Genomic DNA, 10905 nt, shown 5'->3' with positions numbered 1-10905 from the left:
CTCCTCCTCTTCCCGCTTCTAATCATAAGGCACCATTCCCTGGTGGGGATGAGACAAGCATTTGAAAAAAAACACATTAATCTTTTTATTTGCTTAGAGATGCCATTTGAAGTGAAGTCTCCATACTTTTCTTCCTTTATACCAAAAAATAAAACGTTTATCTTGAAATGAGTCTGGCTGAAGTCTAAAAGACAGAGAGACCTATTTTAGCTGTAAGGTATTTTTGTAGAGACTCTGATGGCAAATGAATTGAGGGAAATGCTAATTGATGCACTGTGGAAATGTAATGTTATTGTCTTGCTGTCAGTGTAACCTGGAGTGATATATAGCCACCTCTCCCTGGCATGGGAGATTAATGAAATGACTCTAATTTTGGCAACCCTTGCACATGGAGAGTGGGTAACATAACTCTAAGCTGATTTGTGCAGAGGGCGGAGTCGGCTTGAAAGAGCACTTCATAGATTCTAGTCATTTTAGTGACATTCTTGGGCCTATCTGGTGCAGGCTGTCCTGAACCTCCTGTGCCTCTTTCCCTGCCTGTTCCAAGATGGTGCCGACTACAGTCAAACTCACATCCCCCACTGGAGGATAGACCTTTTCAATGATTGCGTTTGCCAGTTAATAAATGGCTACTTGGTACTTTGGTCTACTGTAAAAGAATAAATCTTTTGGCTACAGTTTCACCTCGCCCTCTCAAGGTGCTTTGTTTCTGTGGTAGCTAAGACAGTGGGCTTTGGAGGAAGACTGACTGGAGGTTCAAATTCTCCCATAGCACCACTTCATAGAGGCGTTAGAGTGATTACATGAGGCCTGTGTGCGGCAGAACACAGTGCCTAGCAGAGTAAAATTCTTTGTAATCATTTTTTTTTTTCTTCAAACAGAGCCTCCTCAGGGTTGTGGTTCAACGATTTTCTCTAAACAGCCTATATTAACAGAGACCATCGATCAACAGTGGCCACCAACATCCCAGAAAGAGACAACCAGGCACCATAACGCTTCTCATGGAAGCACATGACACCTCTAATAAAGTAGTCTTGTCAAAAAAAATAAAACCTGAATCTAATCAGGGCTCCATCTAACCATCACCTCTCAGAAAATAATAGGACACAGAGGGCAAAACCCAGAATGTGGGAAATTCTAGGACAAATGACTCTCTGTCTTCAATAACTGAATGGCCAGGAAAATTAAAGTGGAGGAGGGGCACCAATAGACTGAAAAAAGACTCGAAAGCTGTGACAGTCAACTGTAACATGTGGACCTTATTTGGATGATTTGGGCAAACTAAAAAAAAGCACTGAGGAGACAACTAGGAAAAGTGAACACTGTGTGGATGCTGGATGAGATTAAAGAATTATTGCTAATTATTTAGTGGTGGTGATGGTTTGGGATTCGTACTTTTTTTTAAAGTTTATTTTTAGCAATGTGTACTTAAATGGTTTAGAAATATGCACTTAAATATTCACTTAAAATTCATGGGTGAAATGATATGATGCCCAAGTATATATGAAACAAGAGTGGCCTGAGGTGGTAGTTCTGGAGTGCCAAGATGGGTCGAGATGGGGATATTACTATACTGTCCTCTCTACTTTCATGGATGTTGAAATAATCCTTGAGAAGAGCTAAAAATGAATCAGAAGAAAGCAAAACAGTAACAATCATCAAAGCCAAAAACTCTGCCAAAATCTAGCACGCATTCAATCTAAAGCAACAAATTCCCAGAGTCCCTTAGCAACTGATCCTTTTCACCCAAATCATGGTGCCTGTTTCTAGGTCATTGATTATAAGAGGCTTCCTTACTCCGGTGGATGATTTCTCCCAACATGGTTTATTATCTTTAACTGAATTTGAGAAAATGGCTGTTTCAGGTTGGTTTCTGTCACCTGGCTCTGAGGTCAAATACTGCTATCAGGAGTTGACAGTTGCTATTTGGCTCAAGGTACTTGAGGTCATGGTCATTCCATTATTTTTCTAAGACTGCAATTTTTGAACATGGCTTTACTGGATATCAGGTGTTCAGTTGGCCTTTTTTTTTTTTTTTTTTTTTTTTTTTAATAGATGACATCAATATCAAGTGGCATATAAAAGCTATCCCAAACTATGATTGCCTTATTAATCAATTCATAAAACTGATCAGGGAAATGTTCAGGGATCTGTTAATGTAGTAATTAAGAAATAAATCTAACCTACTTCTGTTGGATAAGTAGTCTTTTAAAAAAGTGTGGTGATAAAATTCCAGCAAATAAATGCATCTTATTATTTAATCTGCTCTTCTCTCTCTTGACCTATACTTTTTGTTCTGTGGCAATATGTCTAGTTAGCAACTAAAAATATTTCTCTTTTCTGAGTGAGGCTAGCTGTAACTCGACAGATCAGTTTCCTTTTGTTGTTCTTTTCTTCTATCTTGGAAAAGCTGAGCATATGATTTCAAGGTTATTTTTTATTTTTTATTTTTAAGCGCGAATGCAGTCCCCCACTACCGCAAATTATGCAGTTGAGTTTCCCATATTTGGGAAAATTGGAGGGGTCAGCGCATCTGGAGTGCAGTGGATAAGCCTCGCCCTGGGAAAAACACCTTCATGATCACGGTATCTCCCCTGCCAGGTAAGTATCAATTTCAAGGTTATTAAAAGAAATCCAGAGCTAAAAGATTAGATATATATTTTGAATGTTTAAAAATCATTCCATATAAATACTATTATCTCTTTGTGCCATCACATTTAATCAGTATGGGCAACATGAGCCTTTCAGAAGTAATAATCAGTTTATCAGGACTCTGGACCAAACCATTTACTGTTAAATGAAAGAAAAATATTTATCTTATTAAAATCACTGTACTGGAGAACTTAAATTAGTGATTAAAAATCCATGGCCCCATTAAAAGTTGAAAAGAATGATGTTTGACCAGAGGAAGAATGATGTGGGCATAATTGCTATAGTGCCCAGGAAATTCCACATATTTCACAAAGGATATCAAATTTCAAGAGAAAGTTGGAATCTCAGGAAGAGTTTCTGGTCCCAGCCAGCTCTGCAAGTTTCTAGATCTGCAGAGCCCTGTGTCCCTGTCCTCTACAAAGTGTAGTGTATGTGTGTTCCTGGTTCCTGATACCAACCCAAACACATGTGGGTAGTTTCCTTCACCTTCTGACAGTGATCTCAGGGCCAGTCTGGACAAACATGGGGACAGACTAGGAGTCTCCTTTCTCTGTTTGTCTAATTCCTCCACATTCTGCAGGAGCTGAAAGTCTCCATGTTATTTCTTCAGTGAAGTTTCCTACTTTGCTAAACCAGCCTCCAGCCCCGTGTCTGTGCGACTCTGACCCTCAGCACTTAATCTGTTGTCTAAACACTGCTGCATCGAGATAATCCCCAGCTCAGCCCTGAGCTCCCTCAAGGTCTCCTGAGTTGCCCTTCTTGGTTACTCTAAGGGCCTTCACGGATGTTTATTGAACAAAGGTGTTTCCTGTTTCCGTTTTGGCCTCTGTTTCTCTTCTGAGCCTCTTTATTTGCATTTGGATGTTGCCCCTCGCTTTATACAGGGCTTTCCTTTCAAAGATCCCTTCAGCACCTCGTACCAACTATAGCCCTGAGCTTATGGTCCTGGACAATTTATCCAAGGTCTTACACTCAATTTGTGGGAGAAATATGACCACCACCCACATCTCTCTGTTCTCTGAGGATAGGTGGTTTTTGTTTGTTTGTTTGTTTGTTTGTACTGAACAGCTGTCTAAGTAATTAATTAATTAATTTATTTATTTTAAAGATTTTATTTATTTATTTGACAGAGAGATCACAAATAGGCAGAGAGGCAGGCAGAGAGAGAGAGAGAGAGAGAGGAGGAAGCAGGCTCCCTGCTGAGCAGAGAGCCCGACGCGGGACTCGATCCCAGGACCCCGAGATCATGACCCGAGCCAAAGGCAGCGGCTTAACCCACTGAGCCACCCAGGCGCCCAGCTGTCTAAGTCATTTAAATATTAATAATTTCTCTTACATCTTCCCCGCTTGCTCGCTTGTGAGAGAGAAGAATCCAACTGTGGCTCCTTCCTCCATGGCAATCCTCTGGCTGGCTTTGGAGCTCTGTAGGAAACCTCAGGGAGGCCTTGGGCCTCAGCTCTCCCTGGGGGATTCTGAGGCTTGCCGCCGGAGGGGGAGGCCTCCTGAGAGCTGAGTGAATCACTTCCAAGTACTTGGGAGTTTTCAGGCTCCAGGTGCTACCTTGAAGAGAGAAGGATTCACAGTGGGGAAAGGAAAGTCCATCACAGTTTCTTGAATTTCTCTTTCTGACTCACTGTTAACTTCAGAGTCAGGAGTATTTTCCCCAAAGTGTGTCACTAAAATGTGACAAATGGATAATGTCCATTTCATAAGTCGGTGGCTGTGACCTGAACAGAGTGGCCGAGTCATTTACGAAAGAGAATTATTCAGGCAGGCGGTCACTGACTCAGGGCCGAAATCAGCAGCTTGCCCTGTCTTTTGGGTACCAATGGGACTGATGTTTCAATGCTGAAGCTCGATGCATTTTCTCTGAGCACACTCTCATCTGACTATAAAGAATTAGAGCAAGGACTCCGTGTGTAATTCACACATGACTCTGCATACCGGTTTACAATAATCATGGAATAAAAATTGCTTTGCCGAGAGATGCCATCCAGCACTGTTTAGCAGCTTGCTTCCAATATTGCATTTACAAAAATTACATATTTCATATAATCAGGCCTGTCTCTTACTTAATCATCCCACACATCATATAAATCTTTAAAATGGACAGGTCTATAAATCACTAGCATTTTTCATTTACCACTTATTCTAAGCCAGGCAGTTTCTTATTTAAATTGCCATACGAATAAATCTAATAATCCTTATTCACTTACATCATCTCAAACTTTAAATCTTATTCTGGCTGAGGTCATAAGTGAAATCAGTATTGAGGGCAAAACTAGCAGCTGTAACAACTATAATAGCTTGCCAAATTATATTAAAGGGCCCAAATAACATTAAAAAAAAATGAGGAAGAATTGCATTACATTATGAAAGTGTGATCTGCTGAATCAGGCCACTGTGGGGCCTCAGCAGGGCTCCGGCACGGGGCGTAGCTTCTGTGTGGGGCTTTGTGCCAACTGGAAGAGGGAACGGCTTGCCTAAATCCTTTGATTTACACGCCTTGATTAAAATCGAGATCAGGATTTCTCAACCTTGGCACTCGTGATGTTTTGGTTCAGACAAGTCTTCGTCGAGGGGGCCTGTCCCGGGCAGAGCTGGATGTTGAAAAGTGCTGTTCCTCTCTCCCAGCTAGATGCCAGGAGTGCACCCCTGCTCCCAACTTGGGGCAACCAAACATGTCTCCAGACATTGCCAAATGTCCCCTGGTGGAAAGTCACCCCTGTTGATAACTACCGGTCTAGCCGATCAGACGGGATTGAATTCGAGCCTCTCCCAGGGAGCACCCAGGGAGGTTCGGGTGGCTCCGTGTCTTGTAAGAGGACTGGCCGACACCAGGCTCCCTTCCTTACCTCCTGCCCACTGTTGTGAAGGAGCAGAGTGTCCAATGTGCTTCTCAGACCCACTGAAGGGTGGACAGGGAGAGGGGTCCGGGGAGAAGGAACCACGAGAGGGAGAGTAGAAAGAACATTCAGTGAACAGGAAAATTCTCTGGACCCCGAAGTTCAGGACAGACTCATTCCTTGCCTTTCCTCGTCAAATGAGCAGCCTGCGTCTCTACCCTTTATGAGAGCACAGGGGCATCGCAGACCTGACATTCAGAGCAACTAGGTCAGCAGGGCTGTAGGATAACAATTACTTTTGTATGCATCTTAAATGGCCCAGAAAGGTTGTGCGATTTTGTAATGATCAAAGGAAGATGCCGTATGTTTGTCAAGGGGACGTTCAAATCTCAGGAACTGAGTCCGGAGAAACTTAGCATCATCAGACTTGTGCAGATGTTGAGAATGAGGAATCTGGTTTCCTCTCTTCTTATGGCTGGCAGATTGCATCTTATGATAGCGGGAGAGATGCCGACAGTTCATCTTCAGTGGTGGAAGGCACTGGCTGCAATTAGTTTTCCCAGAAAGATTCTGCCAGGTCTTTGACAGACTAAGGAGTTATTCCCTATATAAATCATTCTTGCTCTGCCATCTTAAATGCACATGCTTTTCTAGAAGGGCATCCATCCTGTATCACCCAGGCCTAAATAAAGTGAATAGTGCCATTACAATTTGGAGATGAGACTCACTGACAGCTCCATGTAACAGAATGCTGGGGTGGGGGTGGGGGTGAGGAGGCATTTGTAATTACGAGTTGGCAGTACTTCATGTCAAACTAATGGGACCAATGATATCATTTATACTGGGACCCAAAAGACAGAACCAGGAAACAATATCAGAATGAAATTTGTCGTGTCCAGGAACTCTCCATGTTGAAAGGTTTTGGATGAGCATGGAGCTCATTCCATTGTCTTAAGCCTAGGGTGACTTCAGAGTCACTAGGTTGTCAAACTGATTCATTTTGTATAGGAAAGAGGTTATTAATCCAATTCAATTTTACCCATAAGTTTTGGAAACTCACCCCATCTTTACCCCTCTTTTTTTTTCTCTGTATAAAATATTGTTTTCATTCATGTTCTTTAGAGATGAGTGGAAAGCTCTCAGTGACTTCATTTGGTCATCCATTGGAAGATACAGATTATACCTTCTGGTACCTTCTCACCTAATTAGAATGTTCCAGAATGCCTGTTATTTAAGGTAGCATTATTACTTCAAAAGTAGAGTATAAATCTCCCCCACAGCCCATTTTCCCCGAGTTGATGGAGACAGGACGAGAATGCAGGGAGTATCCAATGCTGCCCTGGTGTGGCCAGGCCCCAAGGCCACAGTCAAGTTGCTATCTCTGTCTCTATCTTATCTTTCTACCGACCATGAATAGCAGCAGTTCTTGGCATTTCTGCTTTCGGAGTGGTTTCTGCATCTTGGTGAAACCCACTAGTGTGTTTTTCAAGCTATAGCACTAATAATCTGTAACTCAGAGGCTTGGGATAAAGAGGAACAGATGTTAAGACGGGGTTTCCTGGCCTCCAAAGAGCAGCATCTGTGGGTTCTGCTCACTACCAGGGTGCTGAAACCCCTCACCCAAGGGCTCCTGTCAGCAGTGTGGTGCATGTGTTTCATTTGAGAAAGCTCTTTCTCAAAATAAACTTCCAAGGGTAAAGCCATCTCTGTGACAGGAGCGCATCAAGTCCTTTTAAATCAGACATGTGGTCAGCTGTGTAAACCATGCATCACAAGTCACTGTCTTATCAGGGAGCTTGATTGAGCTGATGCCTGCTTTCATGACACAACATTTTGTGTCTCACAGAAAAATATTTTGCATTGTTAATGACCTCTTTTATTCTAGGAGAGGAAAACACTTTTAGGCCAATATTGGTCTGTTCTCTGTAATCACTGATGCCTGATATGAGATATTTGTGCTCTCAAGTTGGTCACCTGAACCAATATGGCGGGGTGACGCCCACTAGAAGATTTCAGTCCAGAGGCCAACAGATGGCATCATAGCCGAAAAATGGGCTACGAGGTCCAGACTGCTTGCTATGGATAGCAGAGTCTTGTCTTTTTCATCACCCATGCCTATTAAATGTCGTAACAACTATACCTTTCATTAAGCACTATTACATACCAGGCACCATGCTACACCCATTATGTGTATCTCATTTAATCTCACAGCAGCTTCGTGAGGTCCTGAGCTGGTTGCTTGCCTGTGTGCTCCCAGATCTGTCTCTGTCCTTCCCCTGCTCTGCTCAGTACCCTGTTTCCCGGGTTCCTCGGCTTTTAGTTAGGTTTAACCAAGAAGAGGCAATGGTATAGGCTGGTGGGCAGAAAGGCGGAAAAGGTGAGGGTATTTCTCTTTTCTTATTTATTTATTTATTTTTTAAAAAGGTCTTATTTACTTATTTGAGAAAGAGCATGAGCGGGGGGAGGAGGGGCTGGGGGAAAAGGAGCAGCAGACTCCCCACTGAGCAGGGAGCCGGACGTGGGACTTGATCCCAGGACCCCAGGATCATGACCTGAGCTGAAGGCAGATGCTGAACTGACTGAGCCATCCAGGTGCCCTGAGTATTTCTCCTTTCTTGCTCTGCTGCAGGTGGTGGCCTTGGCTTCTGGGCAGGTGTCAACACCTGTCCTGACACCATCTAGATGTGGTGGTGGCTTCCTGGTGCAGATGGTCTCTGGATTCTTCAATACCTTACTTGGCTTCTCAGCCCTTTCATCACTCAGGTAACCAGTTCTCCATATTAAGTGCCCTGTCTCTGAGTGATGCTTTTGTCCTGAGTGGAGTCTGACTGACAGAGGTAAGTACTACAGTATTCATGCTCTCCGCATGAGGAAACTAGGGCTCAGATGCATTAAGAAGTGTGCCTAAGTCAGACCATCAGCCCGTGCCTCTTAACCAGGAGATAATCCTGCCTCAGTATACAAGTAAAAAGTCATTGAGTGATTAACTAACAAAGCAACTCTTGAACTTGGGTTCCTGGTGTTAAGAAAGCGTCTCCTATACCTGCACCATTGCTAGGCCATTCAAGAAGACCTCTGTTCTAGTCCTCTTTATTTCTTCCTCTAGCAAGTTGTGTGACTTTGGAGACATTCCTTAACCATTACAAAACCGCCTTGACCATCTCACAGAATGATTCAAATAAAAATACAAAGCAAATGGGAAGTGAGACTTAGCAATTTGGATTCCTCCAAGAAACCATGCCCTTCAGGTTGGATCTTAATTGTACCATAAAGTTCTATGGTACCTTTGTAGGAGATGCTGCATATCTTGTTTTGGTTCAACCACAAGTTCAACAAATATTTTCAAATGCCCATAATGTGCCGGCTACTATTCCAGGCTCTTGGGGTTTAGCTGTGAACAAAAAACAGACAAAAACCACTGCCCTTAGACTCAGTCTATTTTCTCTTTTCTTTTGTTTTAAGTGCCCATGATGTTAGAAATACTCTTCCTAGAGCCTCAATGTGTCATACAGTTGTTGTCCAAGAGCATTCTTTCTAAAGATGTGGCACCACTTACTAGTTGTGTCACCTTGGGCAAGTCGTTTAACTTCTCTAGACCTCAGCTTCTGCATCTGAAAAATGGAAATGGCAGTAGTCGTAAACCTAACACATAGGGTTATCAAGGAGATGAAATGACAATGCATTTAAGGTCCTAGGACAGTTGAGAACCTCTAATGTGTTATTTTTACGTCATGATGATTCATTGAGACAGCAAATTTCAACACTTAAAGCTTTAAAATGAATGGTTCCATCAATGTGGAACACTGATGATTTTTCTTAAAATTTACCCCTTTGGATTTTTTTTCCTTTTCATTATTAGAGAATGTCCTCTTCTCTTTTCCTGTGACTCTCTTAGCCTCTGTGCTGAACAAATCCTCTTCTGAGGTACTGACGTGTCTGAGTATGCCCTTTTAGAAGAGCCTGGGCAGTTAGTACCCATCAGTAAGATTTTATTGTAGTTTAACTTAGTCCAAGGGGCTTTTATTAAGTATCTGCATGGGCACCTGAATCACTGAGGTACAGGTAGGCCCTGATCTATGCTGAGGTTACAGGAAGGGGAATCCAATTAGTCAGGAATTACATGGAGTCAAACTGTCTTTAGCCATCTTTATAATCTATTTTTGCCAATTGTTTTCTTTACTTTGTTAGTCATCCATGTTGTACCATTTTTCATTCACTCTAAAATCAACACCTACTATGTGCTTAGGCACTTCACTGGGTTCTTGGGGGGTACTGTGTGAGCAAAGAGATGTGTTTCCTGCCATTCCTAGCATCTGAGAGGTGGGAGAGTGTACCTTGTTGTACAATGGAACATTCTCTTACATAAGAAGATAGCCCTTGCCTGTACCCCTCCAAACACACACAGTTAGCTTATGGAAGGCCCACGGGGTTTACAGAGAGATCTCTCAGCTCTAGTAAGACCACCCAGTATTTTAAAGAGATCACACTGATGGTGTCCCAGTATCCCCAAAAGTTCTTCCTTCTTGGGGAGCAGCAGAAGGGACTTTGGTGCCCTGTCCATGTCCATGCCTTCAGCTGTGAAGAGAATGCCGGTGACCTGGAGACGGTGTTCCTGATGGTGGATGGCGGGCAGGGGAGTCTCAGAGCAGCTGCTGAAGCCAGATTAGTGCTGATGGGTTAGAGAGTGGTGTCCCTCTGAGTGTTGGAATCCAATAGGAGACATTAATCTCCTTGGGGACAAATGAAATTAATCCTCTTCCCAGATGGCAGCAAAGTGACAAGAGTGCGGAGATTAAAAGAGATTGTGAGGTTGTAGGGTGACAGCACCATCAATCGGGTTATGAAACCCAGCGCTCTATTCTCACCAAAGGCAAATGGCACCGTTTCATTTTTGCAAGTCTGATGGGTTTGGGGTTCTGGAGAAAAGCCCCTTTCAATGAACTTTCCTCTGATTTAACTCCTTTCCACTTCAGATTTTCTCCTTAGAAGAGACTATTCTTATTCATGTGTTAAATACTATTTATGTATTGATCTCTTTATGTCAAACTTTTCCCTGATATTATCATTTTTATTTCTATTGACTTCCATAAGATAGCACGGCTATCATGCTCCCTGGGAAGTCAAATTGTGAGATGAGATCTTGAGACCCCCATGGCAACCAATTAGCCTGATGTAAACTCCCCATGACCTTGGACAAAGTGGCTTTCCTCAGTGGAGTCAACAGAGAGTGGTCAGCCTGCAGTGCTCCTTGGGGAATAAGCCCTTGGGCCCAGAGGGGGAAATGTGAGTAGCACAGCTCGGCATCCATGACTGACACGTAGCAGAGGTCTTCAAGATAACCTGCGCGTTTCGAACTTCCATGACTTCACTAATACCTCATTCAAAGGCATCCGTGGTCATCCTGTAT

The 10905-nt window shown here is 43.0% G+C and overlaps 1 non-coding gene across 1 annotated transcript; it reads right to left on the bottom strand.

Moving 5' to 3' along the window:
- Window positions 1-2450: 2450 nt before the first annotated feature.
- LOC131830837 (U1 spliceosomal RNA) lies at window positions 2451-2609 on the bottom strand. The gene has a single exon (XR_009353413.1). It is a non-coding gene; the product is annotated as a U1 spliceosomal RNA (small nuclear RNA).
- Window positions 2610-10905: the final 8296 nt, after the last annotated feature.

Source organism: Mustela lutreola, chromosome 4 (genome assembly GCF_030435805.1).
Source record: "Mustela lutreola isolate mMusLut2 chromosome 4, mMusLut2.pri, whole genome shotgun sequence".
In the NCBI taxonomy this organism is placed as follows: domain Eukaryota; kingdom Metazoa; phylum Chordata; class Mammalia; order Carnivora; family Mustelidae; genus Mustela; species Mustela lutreola.
This window is presented reverse-complemented; position numbering and strand designations above follow the sequence as displayed.